The 20,779-nt window shown below is 41.9% G+C and overlaps 1 protein-coding gene across 3 annotated transcripts in view; it reads right to left on the minus strand.

Annotated features, from left to right (window-relative positions):
* The window catches only part of Fhit (fragile histidine triad diadenosine triphosphatase), a 1,519,265-nt gene extending 1,504,484 nt beyond the window's left edge, over positions 1–14,781 (minus strand). For all 3 annotated transcript variants that reach the window (XM_029468749.1, XM_021182256.2, XM_029468745.1), the window contains exon 1: positions 14,652–14,781. The gene's annotated coding sequence lies outside the window, so the exon portion shown is untranslated. The remainder of the gene's footprint in view (positions 1–14,651) is intronic.
* Positions 14,782–20,779: the final 5,998 nt, after the last annotated feature.

The following is a 20,779-nucleotide window of genomic DNA, read 5'->3' on the forward strand; positions in this document are numbered from 1 at the left end:
GATGGTTCAGCATTGTAAATTCCTGCTATCTGTTCAACATAAACAATCCATGTACCAAGATAAACAAACATCAGGACAATCCTGACTTTCAGATCTTGGTGGTAATAGTGTGGCTTAAATGGGATGTTTAGTAACAGATTGTGCATTCGTCTAAGACAGGATGAACAGGACAGCAATGCCCCCTTCCCTCATGGAGCTAGAGAAGAAAGACAGACAATATTGCTATCACACCATTTATGAGCCCTAACCTTAGAAGGAAACTGGTTATGCAAGTTCAGAAGATGTCACGAATGACTCCTTACCTCTATTCTACAGCAGGTAAAAATCGATAGACCAGAGAAATAATTCATTGCAGCATGAACAGTACAGACATAAACTGGGGCAGTGTAAAGCCTAACAATGAACTAATGAAGTTTAGGAACCAACAATGAGGAAATGGCCACAGTTGAATAGGCACTACACTTCTGTCCTTTTGTGGAGCAAATATAGGTTCTCATCAAGAGATTGTAGGGAAAAATAAAATAAAAATAAAGGTTAGAGTTTTGGTTGGTTGCTTTTTGCTTTTGTTATTGTTGATTTTAAGTCTAGAAGTCAAGGAAACAAAACACACAGGACCCAGTTCCAAGGAAACTACAGTCAATACCATGATACTGACTCCATCCATGACACATATTGAGTCACTTCTCCACCTTAGAAGCAGTTTTCCAATTTTCAAATAAGGAAGTGCTAGTGAGATGAAACTGGTGGTAGCCATAAAGCTCTTTTTCAATGAGTCTTGGAGCCCTGATCAAAACATAGTACATCACTTCTTACTTCAATCAACAGTTCTTTTTATTATTGGGTAATTTATTTATTTACATTTCAAATGTTATCCCCTTTCCCAGTTTCCCCTCTGCAAACCCTCTCCATGATACTCCCTCCCCCTGCTTCTATGAGGGTGTTCCCCCACCCACCCACCCACCCACCCACTCCCACTTCACTGCTTGGAATTCCCCTACTGTGGCATCAAGCCTTCACAAGACCAAGGGTCTCTCCTCCCATTGATGCCTGACTAGTCAATCCTCTGCTACATATGCAGCTGGAGCCATGGGTCCTTCCATCTATACTTTTTGGTTGGTGGTTTAATCCCTGGGAGCTCTGGGGGATCTGGTTGGTTGATATTTGCCACACACTCTGGTCAAGTCAGCTTGACAGGCCGAGAGGCCTAAAAGCCACTCACGAGACAGAGAGTTTCACGGAAACTCACTCCTGGAGTCTGGTGTTCTCTTTAACCCATATACTCATATTCTATTCCCGAGTTAGTCTGGTGTATGGATCCACGTGCTCTCTTTTAGTATTATCCCATTATAAGTGCCTTTTAAGATTGAATTTTGACATAGCCAAGCCTTCATCAGTGTTCCAATGTCCTAGAAAGTCCTTGAGCTGACCATGGGCTTGGAATTCAGGAAGAATGTTGCCTATTCAGTGACATTCAGAATTGCCTCTGGTATTACACTATCACTTTGAATAAAAGCTAAGTCACTGCCCTACACAGGAATTTACCATCATCTAGGAAGAAGGAAGTTTGAGACCTAAAGAGGAACCAGAGTGGATACTTAGAACTATGGATAGCTGAGTTACACCCATACACACGTATTTACAATGGCCTAGGGGAAAGATGGACTATACAATAGACTAAAAGAAGAACTATGGCAAGGGCACGAAGCCCTTGACCTTGGCTTCTAAGATTAAGTGAATCTTAGGTGGAGCTCCTTTTGATCCCAGTTGTAACAATGAATTCTATCCCAGGTGGTTTCTGTTAGACCTTCTGTTAGACATTCCTATGTTTTGTGTAAGAATCCAGTAACCTCTTTGTACCTTGCTGTTGTGTCACCCAACTTCCCTATTTTCTTCTGTATAAAAAGTTTGATGCTCGATTTGACAAATTACATTCAGATTCTACACAACCTCTCCTGTGTGCATCTGTCTGTCATTCCATCCGACACTTTGCCCACCTGCCCCAGAGACCCGTTCCACGAAGACAAAGGGGCCCAGAGGGTCTGCGGCAGATATTGTTGTTTTCCCTATGGGGTTGCAAACCCCTTAAGTTCTTTCAGTCCTTTCCCTAGCTCCCCCATTGGGGTCCCCCTGCTCAGTCCAATGGTTGGCTGCAAGCATCCACCTCTGTATGTGTCAGGCTCTGGCAGAGCCTCTTAGGAGACAGTCATATCAGGCTCCTGTCAGCAAGCACTTCTTGACATCTGCAATAGTGTGTGGGTTTGGTGACTGTATATGGGATGTATCACCAGGTGGGGCAGACTCTGGATAGCCTTTCCTTCAGTCTCTGCTCCGCACTTTGTCCCTGTACCTCCTCCTGTGAGTATTTTGTTCCTCCTTCTAAGAAGGACTGAAGCATCCAAACTTGGGTCTTTCGTCTTCTTGAGCTTCATATGGTTTGTGAGTTGTATCATGAGTGTTCCAAGCTTTTGGGCTAGTATCCACTTATCAGTGAGTACATACCATGTGTGGTTTTGTGTGACGGGGTTACCTCATTGAGGATGATATTTTCTAGTTCCATCCACTTGCCCGTGAATTTCATGAAGTCGTTGTTTTTAATAGCTGAGTCCATTGTATAAATGTACCACATTTTTCTGTATCCAGTCCTCTGTTGAGGTACATCTGGGTTGTTTCCAGCTTCTGGCTATTATAAATAAGGCTGCTATGAACATAGTGGAGCATGTGTCCTTATTACATGTTGGAGCATCTTTTTGGTATAGCTGGGTCCTCAGGTAGTACTATGTCAAATTTTCTGTGGAACCACCAGAATGATTTCCAGAGCACAGATAGGTTAAAGAAATGAGAATTCCCTGACAATACACATAGAACTCAATGTTCAATGAGTGCATTCATAGGGAACAGTAGCCTAAGCAGATAGGAGGCAGTACACATCAGCTAGAAAGAAAACTCATGTTCCAGCAACAAAGAAGAAGTCTGGGCTAAGATGCTAGGTGGTATGCCTGATGAAGACCTCAGACATCAAGAAGCAAGCTTCAGCTCTAGCACTGAGGCCCAGTGCTATAGCTGAACTCTATGCTTCAGTGCCAGGCCCTATAGAGCTTATCCTTATGGCCAACCTCACCTAGTCATCCTGTCAATCTCCACTAACCACAGAAGCCTCCTTTAAGCATGGCAAATTCTTTTCCATCTTAACATCTACCAATCTGTATGGCCAGATCCATTTCATCCTTTATGTCAGTGTCTGCTCAGTATCCCTGGCTACTTTATCTAAATAGGATACCAAATCCCCTTTAATCACAGTATTCGACCTTCTTGGACTTGAGGTTTTACATAACAGTTTCTGCCTGTTTATTTCCCATCTCTTCCACAACTCTCTGATGGTGATATCCATACCTAGCACAGTATTCCACACATATAAGATGTGGCTATCACTTCAGCCCCCTCCTTGTTGTTGTTGTTTGAGACAGAGGTCTCTGTGTAGCCCTCGATATCCTGGAATTCTTTCTTGTAGAGCAAGCTGGCCTTAAACTCAGAGATGACTCCCAAGCACTGAGATTAAAGGTGTCCATGACCATTCATGCCACAATCCCCATTTTAAAGATGAGAACATTTTATTTCCATAGCCCAAGAAACCAGTTCAAACTCATGTAGCTAGTGATTAGTAAGACCTGTGGTTTGGGTTTAATATACCTGGATATCTGAGCTCAAAAATAATAAAAATGTAAAATATTTTTAAAATAATTACACTTATCAGGTGCTCACTACACACAAAAGATATCATGGTAATATCTTATTAGTTGTATTTGTGTCACTAATGAAACACCTGACAGAAACAACTTAAGAGAGGAAGGATCATTCTGGCTCACAGCTTGAGACCATTATGTTAGGGAAGGCAGAGCATGTATCTCCAGTCACAGCAGCAAGAGGATGTGTGAAGCCTGTTTATATCACAGCAGGCAGGACGGAAAGGGTGATCTCAGAACCACGGGCTGGGTATACCTAGAAGCAACAGCCTTCCTCCTAAAGGTTCCACACCTGCCCAAACTAGGGCAACCAGCTGCTAAACAAGCATTCAGAACATAAACCCATGCAAATGTTTTAGATTCAGACCACCATTATCACCAAATCCAGACCTACTAATAAAGTGTGTACCACCTCACAGAGACTAAAGACCTGCACATTGTAACAACTTGTTCAAAACAATCCTTGACCAACAATGAAGACAACAATGAAGGCAGATGGATACACAGAAAGACAGATAAATAAATGGCCAGATAAATGGATTGGTGAATTCTAAACATTTTTTTCCTCATTCCATTGCACAAAACCTAAACTCACAGATACCATGAAGATCCAGAACTTAGCTATTTCAAGTGAGGCCCATGGACTTCACCATGAGCAACAACTTAGAGTCTGCTGAAAACACAGATGCTTCTGGTCTCCCTGGGACCCATGCATGTAGCTCCAGCCAGCCCTTGACCCACAGGATTGGACCCAGCTGTTCAATCCACCGTAGAAACCAAGCCCAGCCAATTCCTCCAAGCCAGGGACACCTTGGCCTACTGCCACCTGGAAGTTCAGGAGGCCAAAGGAAGCCTAAGCTTAGAGGATGCTTTATCCCCTGCTCCACAGAGCCAAGAGGGGACCTCAGCTGCAGATTTATCTGTGGCTACTGGCTGATACAGCTGCCTGGCCTTTCTTTCACCCCCTAAGCCAGAAGAACTCAGCAACTAGGATTTCAAACTGCAGTGGCCACCTGTTGGTTTTATACCCCCAGGATCATTTTCCCTTTGTTTGAATTATCGCCATCTCCATGTAATCAGACCATCTCTGTACTCAGACACTCAAACTGTGCACATAAGGTGTGTCCACTTCCTTTGGACAAAGTTCTCGTCTCAGAGCTAGGAATGTGCTCCCAGCCTGGCCAGTCACAGCATACTTCACTCTGGGTACTGGGATAATTCTAAGCGGTGGGCTCATAACCCAAGCTGGAACGCCTTCAATCTATCTTAATTATTTGGAGAGTATGCTCAAGTGGATATGTTTCAGCTAATAAAACTGAGTTTCTAAATTTGGTGATAAAAATCTAAAAGCTTTTAAATATGTTATATTTGGTATGTCTTGTATTAAGGTTACAATTTGAAGCAAGCCTGATTATAGTTGCCACATTCTTTCAGTAATGTAACCCATGTGGACTGCTTTCTAAGGAACAGGTCCAGTGCTAGAGCCAAATAAGAATCACCTAGACCCTAAGTGATTCAAGAGAAGAACTTGGTACCGCTCTCTGCTCCCGTCAACTACCTTTCTGTTGCTATTTATCAACCATGCACGTGTCTCTCTTCCTTCTGCCCTCTGCTTCAATAGTGTTATTAATACCTGAGAGACACTATTTTTGAGAAGAAATTTGTAGTTTGGCTCACAGTTTCTGAGATTTTAGTAGAATGACACTTGCCTCTGTATTTCTGGGCCTCTAGTGAGACAGTAGAGCACAAGAGGAAGGCAGAGGAAGCTGTGTGGGCAGAGGAAGCTGCTCACATAATGGCAACAAGGAAGCAAAAGCAGAGACTTGGAGAGGGAGCTAGGGACCAGACAAGCCCTTTAAAGGCACATCCTCTGCATCCTCGTTCCTCTAGCTAGGCCCCACCTCCTAACGTTCCCACTACCTCTCAGTAATGTTATCGAATGAAGTCTATCAAGAAATAATTTTATTAGTTGATTAGTTCGGAACCCTCATGAGGTCACTTCCCTAGACCCTGTCCATTGGTAACTAGTCTGTAGCACAGGAGTCTTTGGGGAAAATGTATCTCGTTTCCACTGTCCTAGAATATAACCATTCATTGCTCTAACATGTCCCCACTTGATTAAGTGTGCCGGGATTTATACCTTAAATCAGACCATCCAAACAATGGGCCAAATTCAGTGAAAATGAGATCTCCTCTCATGTGATGTAGTAACCAGCAGGCCAAATTCATTTTATTTATAAAGATGACTGTTCCCCTCAACCACCTTTGTGTTGCTAGTTACCAACCATTCACATGTCTTTCTTCCTTCCGTTCTCTGCTTCCTCCCACAGCCTCTCCTTTCTGCAGGCTCAGCCCTGAGAATGTTACATAGGACTTGTCAGTACTCCAAGGTTGACACAGCCTTTTTTTAAAAGTAGGATTTAATTTTTCCCTCCATCTGTCCTAGGGCTTTTGTTCTGTGTACAAAATCCTGTTGCTGGTTGTTCAGACAGCTCCTGATACAATGGGGATACCGTCCTTTGTTTAACGCAGACTCTAAAGACAAAGACATTTTACTTTTGTTATTTGATTTGGATGAGGGTTTTTTGTTGGTTTTTTTGTTGTTGTTGTTTGTTTTGGTTTGGTTTGGTTTTATTCATCTGAAGACCTGAGAAGGAGACCTCAAGCCTTGAAGAAAATGAAAATTTTGTTCTTGCCACATACCACAAACTTCACTGATTAAATGACTACAGGCTGTAATCTCCTCCAACTAAAATACACATGCATTAAACCTCATAGGGAGTACTGACACCTCAACATTATCTATGATGGTTCTTAACTCCGGTAACTGGGAGTCTGAGAAACTGCCAAATACACTGAATTTTAATAGAATTCTGATTGCTAAAAGAAATAGGCAAACCTGAAAGAAAGAAAAGGGGGGGTTGCTAATAACCACACAGACTTAGAACTTGTGCTTACTTTCTTACTTTCCAGAATACAAGAACTGTGCCTTCCTCCTCTCTTTCTTAATTTTCTCCTTTATTCCTACTTAATTCATGCTTAATTAATCATTAGCAGGAAACATAGGCCATAACTCTAAAAATGCCATGACTCTTACAAATGTGATATTTAACTATATCAAGCCCAAGGCAGCCACATTCCTCTTCCTGAGTTTTCCCTTTTCTCTCTATGGAGTCAACACACCAGGCAAATAAAGCTACTGTATTGTAAAATAGCCCCCTACTGAGGAGAGACTCAGAAAATGCTGGCAAATAAAATTACAATGTAGGTTAATATATATTCAGGCCAAGAATACTCCCAGGCGCTTGATAAGGTTTTAAATATAAATATTCAAACATAAGTTTGCACACTTTCTATGGGGAAGGAAAGGCTTTTAAAAAGAAAGAGTTCTGGCAGTATCAGAATCTGCCTCCCCTAAACATGCCACCTTGGAATAGAGGCTATCTTGTGTGATGGCAGGTAAACAGCAGCCTGGGGAGAGAGGACTCTCCTGCAAGCTGAATGCTGGGCATAAATTCCCTTTGTGAAGTAGATGTGTTTGTAAAAGGGTTTCCTCTCCTTATGAAAAAGAGAGCAACTGTGTGCACAGCAAACTTTACAAAACAGCCTTCATTTCTCATTATTTCCCCAGGCATCTTCTTCTCACTCACCCTCACATCTGTGTCCACTCCAGAAGACAGACCCCCATCACCTCTTCCTTCCTCTACTCTAACTCCAGAAGCTATGCAAGCCCCAGCACTACCCTCCCCTTTCAAGTGCTCTTTCTCTAAAGCCCTCCACACGCACATACAATAAAAAAGCTTCCCCTTCTTCAATTCCCCCTTGGCACATTTAATTTTTAGGGCCCCAGAAGCAGGACTAAGTGGGTAGACGAAGTTTCCTTCCTCCCTGGTCTCTATAATATAAATGATTGAGAAAATAAAAGGAATTTAATCAAATTATCTTAATTAATCTGCCAATGGAAAATGGGGGTAATTATTTAAGAAAAGGAAGCAGACTTTCAAACAGCAGCTCCAAGGAAGCCATGCATCCCAGACGACTACACCAGAAACAAAGAACGTCATTAGAAAGAGCAGCTTGCACTTTTTTCTGAACAGTCCTTTAGTCCGCTCTGCAGCGCTCTCGTGGGTTCAGAAAATTTTTAACATGGCTTTAATGAATGTATTGATTGTTTTAAACTTCCAGTTATGAACAATGAAATAAACTAAATACCAGAAAGAGAACCCAACCTGAGAGTCCCCATGAGGAGGATCATGACTGGTAAGCAAAGCTAGGGACACAACATGGATCAGGGAGGCACAAAATCTAGGAAGGATTTTCAATCTTCCCATGAAACAGGTCATAAAACCCTCATGAGAAATGATCTCCCTGTGCCTGGAGGAAAGACACATCCTTGTCTTTATAGACAAGGGGTCAGGGGGAAGAATCTGTCCTAACAGGTCTTCTACTTCCTCCAGGCTATCAACATTACATCCCACTGTTTTATCTGACCCTACTGGCCATGACTCAGTCTACTGCAGCAGTCCTAGCACAAAGAGATACATCTACCCATCTTCAAGTTGTCATTGCTTCGTAAGGACTCCATGTAATTGAAAACTTACAGTACATAAAATTGCATGCTTTTCAAAAGTGGTTCACCTGTCTTTTGTTGTGGGGGAGGGAGAGTTGAGAGGAAGGTGAACCCCTTGGCCATGAGCCTAGGATGGATGAGGAGGATATTTCACTTCTGCACCAATCATGTTTAAGTATGTACAAGTGATTGAAGAGCTTCCAGACACAGCTTGTGACATGTAGGGTAAAACAGCAGATTTGGAGATAGTGTATGGTGTTCAATATTCAAAATATGACGACAAGGAAGCATGAAAGAGAATGCACAATGTTGTGATTTTATTTATTTATTTATTTTTGGTTAGTTGACTTTTTTCAGACAGTATCATATCAGGTTGGCTTACAACTTTGTGACCCAGACTTGCCTTGAAAACTCACAATCCTTTTACCCCTATATGCTGAGGACTGAAACTACAGGTGCATGCCACCATGCTTTGTTTATGATTTTTTATTACTATGAATAATAAAAGCAAAATGAAAGGCTTCTTATACTGAAGACAGCTACTGAATTAAACATTTTCTATGGGTTTTGTAAAATTTTAGATTGAATGAGACTATAATACTTTGCCCATAGTCACACAGAGAGCAGGACCAACATTAAAAATCAATCCCTTTGTTCTGGGCAGGATTGGGAGGTATGGCTTGTTGGAGATGTGTCCCTGTGAGTGAGGTTTCAAAGGGCCCACTCACACCACTGCCAGTGTTCTTTCTCTGCCTCTTGATTGCAGATCAAGAGGTAAGCTCTTAGCTGTTTCTACTGCCATGCCTTTGCTCCGCTCTCATGGACTAACACTATGAACTTATTATACACACATACATATAATATACACATACATATACATATAATTCATTATACATATATATAATTCATTATACACAAACACACACATACAATTCACTTTACATACACGCACATATGTATAATTCATTATATACCTACATACATATATGTAATTAATATATACATGCACATACACATATCCATCAAGGTAAGGTATATTCTCATCCTCTTACCTACTCTCATCTTGACTCTCACAAAGACAAACTAAGAACTGCTTAAATGCTTGCTATTCAAAGTATTCAAGTAGTCCAGGAAGCAGCATCAAGAGCCTATTAATTAAACCAGGAAGGCTGGTTTTCTGGACCATTCCAGATCAAACAAATCAGAAGCTCCATTCTTAAATCAGCAGGACACATGGGTGCACACTAATATCCAAGAAACACAGATTGTCTATCACTCCTTCTTGGCTCAAGGAACATCTCAGTAGAGGGGGTATGGAGAGAATGGGTCCTACAGACAGATGCCTTCTACATAAGACACGGATGCTACACTAACAAATTCATGTGATCTCCAGACAGATGTCTTTTAGATAAGTTGTGGATGGTACACTAACTGACTCATGCAATTACCTGCACATGATCTGCACAAGGTTGCATCCATCAACATTTCAACATAAACACATGAGGGGCTCAAGAAGCCTCAGAGAACTTTTGGAAATGAATGTTTGCTGTGGGACAAAGTTCATTCTTCTCAGGGGTAAAGCCAGGAGTAAACCAGAAAATCTGTCTCCCTAATAGGAAGCTTCTACTTTGTGTGTGTGTGTGTGTGTGTGTGTGTGTGATGAATTAAATATATTATATGTGTATAATGAATTATATAGATAAGTGTATAATGACATATGTGTGCATCATAAGTTATATATGTGTATGTATAATAAATATATGTGTGTAATGAATTATATATGAGTGCATATGTGCATATAATAAATTGTGTGTATAATGAATTATACACATGTGTGTATAATGAATTGTATATGTGTATATGTGTGTGTATAATAAATTGTGTACCATGTGTTTTGTGTGTGTAGACAGCAAGCACAGTTATAGGTATGTGTTCCACACTGACTAATGCTTATCATAATTTATTATGCATATTGGTTCTATACTTTAAAAAATATGCAAACATTTTATTTCCCCACTTTAGACTGCTAAGTGGTTTCCCAAATTCCCTTGGAAGAAAGTTCAAGACTCTTGTAGATGCTGGACTGTGTATAACATCACAGAAGGCTCTTATAGATGCTAGACTGTGTATAACATCACTGTCTTATTGTCTCTCTATTACTGTGATAAGCACCATGGGGAAGAAAAGTTTACTTTATCATAAGGCTTACAGTCCTTCATGAAGGACACCAGGGCAGGAACCAAGGCAGAGACATTAGGTGGACTATGCTTACTGACCTGCTTCTTATGGCTTGTTCAGCCTTCTTCTTTATGCATCCAGGGCTGGCAAAGCCCATGGTGGGCTGGGCCTTCCCACATCAATCATTAATCTGGAAAATGCCCCACGGACAGGCCAGCAGGCCAGTCTGATGGAGGCAATTCCTTAGTTAAGGTTCCATCTTCCCAGACAGTACTAGTTGCATCATGTTGACAGAGATTAGTCAGCACAGTCCTCCGCTGGTCTGTGTAATCTCACTTTGTTACCCTCTCAGTCACTGAATGCCATGCCTGGGTGCCCAGCCCTCCATTCTACTCATCAAATCTCAGCACTCCCTCCTTCCCTTTCTTCCTTTCCTTATCTGTATGTAGACTACGCCACCACTCAGTGCCATGATCACCTCCCGGTCAATCACTTCATTGCTCTCTATACCTGGTACATAGTTGAGGACCTAGAGAAGCCAGGAGCAACCTGTATGCCTGTGTTCAATGTTTAGGACTGACCTCCACTTCTTTACCTCCTGACCCTACCTCCTCCCTTTGGCTGGGACCTCCATTTGTTTTTCCTTCCCTACCTGTCACTGAGTAATAAAAAATGATGCCTTTATCACTACTATCAACTTTAGAAATAAGTCACTGGCTATTGCCCCTAAATCATTCATGAGCTGGAAGACAATTGCCTGAATGTAACCTGAGGGTCTTGGGCCAGGTTCTCTTCCATTCTACAGGTAAACAAAAAGCGTCACTGACATAAGCCAGCTGCTTTCCAGTCTACATGGAACCATGGGTCAGAGACTTCTCAGTGTTTACCATATCTCTGATCATAAGAATGTGTCACTAGGCTGACAAGATGTGTTTTTAAGAGTGACAAAACTTTTAAATATTATGGCCCACCTTTCTTACTCTAAGAGGACAAATAAAAAATCATTTTATTTTCACATACCAAGTTTACATAACAATGACAAAACAAGGCATATCATTCATCTATCTGCTACAGAGGATTGTGCTCTGACAGAAGCCTCAAACAGCTGGGATTTGAATCCCAGGATGCCACATGACTGATATGTATTGCCTTTATCTGGGTTGTTGTTTCATCTGAGAAGTCAAAGACATAGGCACATCCATATATATAGCTCTTGGAAGATAACCTCAGAGACCAGAATTTCTCCCTGCCATGTTCATGTTGAAGTAACATAACCCTGCATCTTACATTTCAAAGCTGCATTTCCACATTAAAAGAGTAAAGTGAGTTTGCAGGAAAGGCTATGGCAGCAGAGCTCTGGGGTGCTAATGAATGCAAGTCCACGAATGTGCTCTCAGGGAGCACTGGAGATCACAGAGGTCGATGGGAAGAACGTCGTGCATAGTGACTTGTTCTGAATGTTTAGCCAATAACTTACAGAGCTTGGCCAACAATTTAGGAAGCTGTTATGCCATTACCTAATTATCCAGAAATCGTCTCTCACTCGGGGAAAGGTGAGCGGTGCTTGCTTACACATCTGTGAATACGTAACTGAAGATCCCTGGGTCTTTTCAAACCAAAGGTTTGTGTAACACACGTGTCACGTGTAACATTTCCAATACCTTATATCAAAGTGTTAGATTGTGCTATCTGTGAATGTAAAAACAGCATCCAAACCTCATTTTCTCATCTCTGGAGGAACAAAAAAAAAAGATTGTGACCCAAAACACAACTAATGCCAAAAATAGAAGTGGAACATATTGACGCTGTACATACAAATTAAGATAAGAACACAAAAGCATCCGTAACGCATGCCACCAGATATTTACAGGAATGACGTGGGGTAAGGACACCGACACCACTGGAGGCAAGCACTGCCCTGAGGTAACAAGCAACTCGAGGAAGCCTCGGGAAACCCACTTCCCTTTGACCCAAAGGCATGAGAGAAAGACCGCTGGCTGGCTTGATTCCAAAAGGAAAGAGAGAGGATCCTAAGTCCTTCCAGCTCTGGCACATTGCGCACTTCTCACGTAATGACCCTCACACCTGAAGAAACGAGCACAGAACGATGCTCAGGAGAACATTTGCTGAATTAATGGAATAGGAAAGCTTTTCTAACTAAAAAAGAGACTTTACAACAACTGGCCCTCGTGTGTGGTCTATAAAGAACAAATCTTGGGAACGGGGGAGGATAGCATTACCTAAATAGCTACCCATCTGCCGTTCCTGATAGCTTATTGCTATTGGAAGTAAGATGCTGGGGAGTAGTTTCATTTCTGATATAAACCAACGGTATGACCTCAGACAAACTAGTCTGCCTTACAGGGACCAGTTTCCTCACCGCTGAAATTAAGGTACATTCAAGCTATATGTAGCTAACATTTTTGAAACCTTTACTCCCAGTAATTGTTCTGAGAGATCTTTGAACTGGACTTAAGGAATCTCAAAAGGTTTTGTAGCATTAGCATTTAGTGTCTAGTTACAGAAGCGGCATTGTGCTACTGAAAGGTTTTGTACTCTATAGTTCTGTGACGTAGGGTCTTTTGCTAGAAGAAAAGCTCTCAAACAGAAGGCACTACAAGTCCATTAGTTCTGTTACCCCGGGGGCTCAACTTGAAAAGTTACTTAACTTTCGTCCCCTAATCAGTTCGATGAATAGAAAAAATGGTTATCTCTACCATATTGCTTTAAAGGACATTAAATTATAACTGAATCTAATATGCTAAAATAGCCCAATTTTAATACGGCCGTGAAACCTTGGACAGCCTTCTTTTCAAGGTTATTTGGTGGGGTAGGGAACTACAGAGTGATTTGGAGACCATGTTAACATGCTTTAACAGCAAAAAAAAATCATATACAATACTTTGAGTACCATTTGCAAGAAAGAGAGAGAGAGAGAGAGAGAGAGAGAGAGAGAGAGAGAGAGAGAGAGAGAGGAAATCTTTACTAAACATTTTCTCTTACTCCTTGCATAATTAAGCATGTGGACAAAGAAGGCAGCCAAGAAGGCAGGGCATGAGGGAGTCGCAGTTCTAAGGGAAAGGGCTACCTCCCGGGGGCACTTGTAGTGAGACTTCAATTCCCAGAAGACATCTCGTCCGGCCAAATGGCACATTAGTAGCGGGATGGGGACAATTAAGCGGGACTACAAGTCCCAGAACCCTCCGCAGCCAAGGTCTTGAGCCATAAAATGGAGCCTGAAAAAGGATCTTTCAGGTACAATCAGCTTAAGCACGGATGCTCTTAGGGCTGCCCTTGGCAGAACAGGCCTAGCCCTGATTAGTGTTTCTCTAAAACAAGCGCTGGGTATTTTCAGCATATTTCGGAGGCCGATAATAAACAGTTTTCAACTGACAAACTTTCGGAAGCCTGGCTTCAGTGCTGATTACATTTGCAAACAGCTTCTCTGGTCCACTAGAGCAGGGAGCGTTAGGCTGGTTTTTATCCACATGAGGACCGCTGAGCTGGCCGTCCAAGGTCGTATGACAGAGGCAAAGGTGGCTGAAGTTCCAGCAACCTGCCTCCTTCCTTCTACAAACACTTTCAATTCCTGAGTGTAAAACTAAAATTAAAAACCACAAAGGCGGAGGGTCCAACCAGTGACGAGTTCTCGAGCCACAGTTAATTGATGTGGGTTTGTTTTTCTTTATTGTATGTTTTAAACTTACCAAAATGCAAAGTCTTTCCCAAAATATTGCTCTCCGTGAACCCTGTTCTGCAGCTGCCCTAGCACCTGTTCAAACCTTTTGGGACACTTAAGCGAGGTGTCTGTTTAACACAGACCTGTTTGGGTCAGGGCTTCCTGACACTTGTCTATGGAACGGAAGAACTAGTCAAAAGTAGCCACAATGACACCTCGTGGACCTGCTATCGCGACCCGGTGCCTCAGTTTACCCCGAGGGGAGGGTTGAGGCTAGGACATGTGCTCGAGAGCTGGGGCGCCTGAGTCCATCCCGAGAAGTCTCATCAGGTGAGCGAGTTCTCCTGACAGACGGCCACCATCAGGCAAGCGGTGCTGGCCTGTCCCCGCCCCGCGGGCCGCAGGGATACGGACCAGACGCGCATGGAAACCCAGCCCGCGCCCCACATTCTGTTCCACTTGGGCTTGGCTCCCGCGCCCCTACCTTCCAAGATCTTGGTGGCTGGAATGAAAGGCAAGAGGGCGGGAGCACGGGACAGGAGTGCCGCCTGAGCGTGTCCCCACTGGGGTGGACCTGGGAGCTGACAGGGAAAAAAAAAATCCCACAGCAGGCCCAAACGGGACGAACTACAATCCCCACAGCAACCTGCGGTAAGGGGCGGGAGCCAAGGTGGCTTCTCATCTGAAGACAGGCGCAAGAGCCAATAAGCGAAGAGCACTAGTCTACGCTGTACCAATCGGGAACCAAATGTCAGTAACAACAATTCTTAGAGTATCTAAGGTGAGACTCCCCTTTGAAAGAAATAATTGTCATAAATCACAGTCTTTAGCCTTTAACAAGTGGAAAAAGAAACACGACTTTTTTTCTCTTGAAATGAAAGCCTACTCAGTACGTTTCTTTGCTTTTCTCCGAAAAGAGCTAACTGCTGCACTTCCTGTCTCCGCTCCGGCTCCTTCTTGATTACTTAAGACTTGTGTTTTTCCCCAAACATGTCCCCAAAGTCCCTACTAGATCCAGGATATGACTGCCCTTGGCCTCCCATGACATGCCAACAAAATCCCATCACAATCTTTCTGTGCCTTCTTCCCAGCCTTTATCCTCTGCCTTTGTAATAGTTTTCAAGTAGGCTCTTGCCACAAATCATTGCAAGTTGTTTGTGTTTTTTATTCTCTTACTGTTTCTACTGGGATAGAAGACCTTGCAGAAGTAGATTTTTATTTGCCTACAGTATTTCTTACACCTGGGGGGGGGGGCTATAAGGCAAACAAAGTAAATAAGTTTTGAATAATTCAATGATAGCTAGAGATGACCTTCCTCTGTTCTTCTATCTCATGCATATCAATTAAACTCGTCCCTTACCACCAAGGGTCTTTTACGCTGGCTCTTTTTCATTTTAATTCAAAATCATTTTCTCAATATATTCCATACCAGATGCCATGTGAATGCTGGGGGGAAAAATCATTGACTTAGCCAATTCTGAACCTAAACATGTTCTGGGTTTAGTAATGCATGGGGAAAAAACCCACAATTTTCACAAAAACTGCAGTTGCAACTTGTAGAGCACCACATGATTGTCACATGATCATGCAGATATTAGCAGGACCATACAACCACACATTGCCCTTTCTTCTTAAATATGTCCCACACCCTTTTCTTCCATTCTTTCCCAAATCTGAGTACAAGGAAAGAAAAATATTTGCTAGTCTGCTTTAATGTTTTGAAAGGGAATCAATGAGCAATAATGCTTGAACAAACCCTAAAATATCTACAAGCATTCTTTCCCCTTGCTTTTCTTTACTTACATGTAGAGAATTGCAATAAGTCTCAGATCTCTCGACCTTTCTAAAGTTGAACCCCATAAAGAGTAGCAAGGTGGACACAGCATCCTGGTGAAATATCATAATGCCCTTGCAAGCTTGACTCTCAGAGAATGCCACACTGCATTGATGCCTACAACACTAAGACGCTAGGAGAACTGTGAGTTAGCATGAATCGAAAAGAATTACAGTTAAAATAGCAAGAATGCAGGTCAATATGTATACAGACTAATTTTGTGCATAGGGATTAAAACCCCCTCCAGGCTCCCCAAAATCTGATTCTGTCAGTTTAGAGTTATTTTGTATAATATAATTCTCTGTAGCTTTTATGAGCATAGAGTTGGCTCACCAGTTCCAGTTTTTCTCAAGCTGATCAGCATGAGCGATTTCCCACATGTGTCTACTGTGTAGAACAGTGCCAAACTAAATATGGAATAAAGTCACTGGGCCATACGATATGGGAAATATCAACACTTAAACCATTCCCAAGGTAGTATCAGCCTATAATCATTACATTTCCTACTCAGCGATGACTGTGAATATCTTTAATATGGTTGTTCTAATAGTGGTCATAGCATTGTCAGACAGTATAATATTAGCACAGCGATATGAAAATAAGCATTCCGCTGTGGATGTTTCTGGGTTAGAAGTCAGCTCTGACCTTCAGCAATGCATACATCTGTAAAGAAGACATGGCACTTAAGACATGGCACCGGCCTTGGATCCAAAACTAAATACCAAGACAGTCAACTGGAAGGTTGTAGCCTAATCTACAAACTGACAGAATAATCACTAGAGTTTGGAATTTTCCAGAAATAGGTCTTGAGGCAGATGTTCAACATAGAGTTGTTTATTACACAGGCAATTATAGGGAATACCATGCAAAGAATGGAAAAGTAAAATAGGTAAGGGAAAGACATGAAAAAACAAAACAAAAAAACAAAACCAAACAATGCCCTGTCCACCATGTTACTTGTAGTGACAACTGTAACTCAATCCTCCCCGAAGGATCTTGAAAAGCAATACTTAATTGAGTTGTCTAACCAGGGGAGCTAAAGACCTGGGCTGCTGATGCACTGATTCCCATCAGTCTGTCGGGGCTGCTTTGTAGGGAGGGGCTGCTGGGGTAGGGGTAAGTTCTGAGTTGTCAGGCGTGCATATAAGAAGACAGGGTAGCCTCAGTAGACACAGAACATTAGTAATAGAAGCCATGCCATTGGAAGTAAGAGGGCAGGGCACCAAAAGAGATCTGCTTACAACAGTGTCATAAAGACTAATATAATAACTGTCCCAATGAATTAGGTAGGAAGCATTGTGTGCATGTGTGTGTGTGTGTGTGTGTGTGTGTGTGTGTGTGTGTGCATTTCAAGCTGCTTACCACTTTATCCTTGTATCTTTATCAAAGGAACAATTAATATAGACTTTCCCTTCTAAAATCTTCACTAAGACATATAAACCAAATGGGAACTCTGGGAAATAGGAACTCCTGAAGCTCTGTGGTGAATAGGGCAGGTAGGAAAAAGATTGAGAGATGGGGAAGGAGACTTAGAGAAAAATATTGCTGAAGACTTATTCATTTTTTCTCATGATCTAAAGAAATGCAAAGCTTCATGGGAGGAGGGAGAGGAAAAGCAAAGATCTAGCTAATCTGTAGACCAAGAAGATGTGTGTGTGTGTGTGTGTGTGTGTGTGTGTGTGTGTGTGTGTGTGTGTGTAAGCAGTCTGTGATTTGCACTGCCATAGCACATCTGAAAAACCAGCTCCACTTTAAAGTGTAGTCACTATTGGCCATTCTGATTTTCCTGCATCTCCTGCAAAGATAGTGCAAGCTCTGAGAATCAAGCTCCTTCATAGAAGTCGAGGAGGAAGCACAGAGCGATAGCCATGCCATAGCCACAAGACTCATACTGGAAGAACTACAAGAGCCCCTGTACTATTAAACAAAATCCTGAAGCAAAGGAGCACAGACAGCCTCCTGGTAACCTTGCACTGTATAACAGTGTAACAAATACTGCATCCTCCTCCCATGTAGGGAGCCTGGAGGTCATACACTATAGTCCCAAGAGCATCCTTCTCTAGCTCAAAGGACCTACAAAGAAATCTTTACTGTGGAAACACTCTCAAAACTAAGCAGTCATTAGCAGTCAGAGTTCAACCCTCTGCATAATTCATTTCAGCCATATGTTACAGGTCATAAACTAGACTTTCAGACAAGCATTCTGAGGAAATTTATTTGAAAAAAAAATCGTGTGAGTGTGTGTGTGTGTGTGTGTGTGTGTGTGTGTGTAAAATCCAAAAAGACCTTAAAACAAGGAAAGCAATGTTTTATCTTTTACTGTATGACATTTAGAGAGACTGGCACATCCAGCTGTTGTGAAGTGTTCCTATTTCCTTCAGAAACCTCTGCATGTAATAATGGAGTTTGTCTGTCTGTCTGCTAGAAAGAACAGGAACCATCTGAGGACATCTTAAATATTGTTCGAATTTACCTCTATTTTTCTATCACTTCATCTTATTGATTCTTTTGCTTTTCCAAGTTAAATGGATTGTTTGGGTGGCTTTGCTCATTAGATATTTAGGAGATCAGTATATTCCCTATTGTTAGAGAACATATGCATGCTTTCTCTTTCTAACTATGCATTATAAATAATCACACTTAATCCTTCTTCCTGCCATCTTCTGCAATCATCTCCCAGTTACCTAGAACATACGGTACATAAAACTCAGCTCAGTGTCCAAGCTGTGATCTCACTAGGGTGGCCAGAGATAAGCTGTGATTTCTCATCACTCTTTTTCAAGATACGCTGCATCCAAACACATGGCCCCAGGTTCAGTGCAGCAGTAAAGGCACTATATCATTCTCAGACTTAAAAATCCATTAAAAACATTTTCTTCAAATTAAAAGGCTGTATTTCTTTGGTAGAGGACTATTTTAGTGTGCTGCCTGTTGCTATGATAAACAGCATGAAGAAAGGGTTTGTTGTAGCTCACAAGCTACAGATTCCCTCCATGATGGAGGAAATCCAAAGTAAAAGCTGGAGGCAAGAGTTTAAAATGGCGATAAGGTACTGCATGTCTTCCCTTGGCTTGCTTCCCTTCTACAGCCTAGTCCTGCCTGTCCAGGGATGGCACTGCCCACAGTAAGCTAGGCCCTCCCACATCAATCAACAGTCAAGAAGATGACCCCCAGATATGGCACAGAACATTCCAGCAGTTGTTCAGATAGAGTAATTAGAGAAAGCCTCTCGGAAGAGGTGACATTTGAACCAAGGCCCGCCTGTGGACATAGGATTTTGGAGAAATGAGGGACAATCCCTGTGAAAACCTGTGGAAGAAAATTTCAGAGGGAGCAGTGAGTATAACATCTTTAAAATAATACAAACCAGCTTGGCATTCTGGAAGAATAATCAGGGGTCACGTTAGTGAAAAGTCAAGTGATAGGACATGACATTAAAAGTCACGAGGTCACAGCACAGTCTTAAGGGAAATGGCTGAATTAGTTCATAAATACAGTAGTCAGACAGTGCATCCATAATACCATCCATGCACACCTAAAAGGAAGAGGTATTACACACACACCCATACACACACATTGTTGTAAATACTTAATCCCCCCACAAAAGACACACAACTTTTATATTTACAATAAGCCTTAATCAGCACTAGAGCTTGGCAGATATCTGCCCTCTAGCTCTTTGTATCTACTTCCCTATCAGCAACCCTGAGTTATAACTTGCCAAGTTCCATTTGGGCTGTTCTTAACTCCAATTAGCCAGCCCCGTGGGCATGTTTTCATGACTCACCCAGCCCGTGGCAGTCTCTTCTCTCCACCTTCTTCCTCATCCCTCTCTGTCTCCTGCCTCAGACCCTGAAGCCCAGGAGCCAAAACTCCACCTACCTCTCTTCTGCCCAGCTATAAGCTGTTAGCATCTCTATTGAACCAATAGTTTAAAATTAAGGAGCAAGATCACATAGCATCACTTTATGTACATGAGGATTCTCTTGTCCCTGAGGCAACCAGGGCCAGTATTTAGCATTATAATACATAGCAACAGACCAATCCTCAACACACACACACACACACACACACACACACACACACACATTGGTGTTTATAAACATACCAATGCAAACACAAATCTGACAAATTTTGTAGTGTGTAGAAAAGCGTAAGCCTATACTATCTCGTATACACTGTTGTCATGGCCTTGGGACAGCATCCTGTCAACAAGCATTACTACATACCCATAGGTATAAAAAGCAAGGACACTAAGGACTTTATGTCTGGCTGCCTAACCTTTCAGTTTCCAGATAGTTTCTCTGTTTATTTGTTTGTTCGATTGATTGGTTGATTGATTGATTGATTGATTGATTGATTGATTGATTGATTGTTTTCAGAATTGTGGATCTATGCTTACACTAGCAAGGCTGTTCCTGGGAGAATCACAAGTGATTCTGATGGACATTTGGAAGAAGGAGACAGCACCTTTATTAGGAGAATCTTCTTTTGGCTGTGCATTTTTCTAAATGTCTGAACATTTTTAAACCATATATTAGTTAATTACTTTTACTACTGATATGATACAAACTTAAATTTTTTTCTATTTATTTATTTATTTATTTATTTATTTATTTATTTATTTATTATATGTAAGTACAGTGTTGCTGTCTTCAGACACTCCAGAAGAGGGAATCAGATTTCATTACAGATGGTTGTGAGCCACCATGTGGTTGCTGGTATTTGAACTCCGGACCTTCGGAAGAGCAGTCAGGTGCTCTTACCCACTGAGCCAT

Source organism: Mus caroli, chromosome 14, assembly GCF_900094665.2.
Source record: "Mus caroli chromosome 14, CAROLI_EIJ_v1.1, whole genome shotgun sequence".
NCBI lineage: Eukaryota > Metazoa > Chordata > Mammalia > Rodentia > Muridae > Mus > Mus caroli.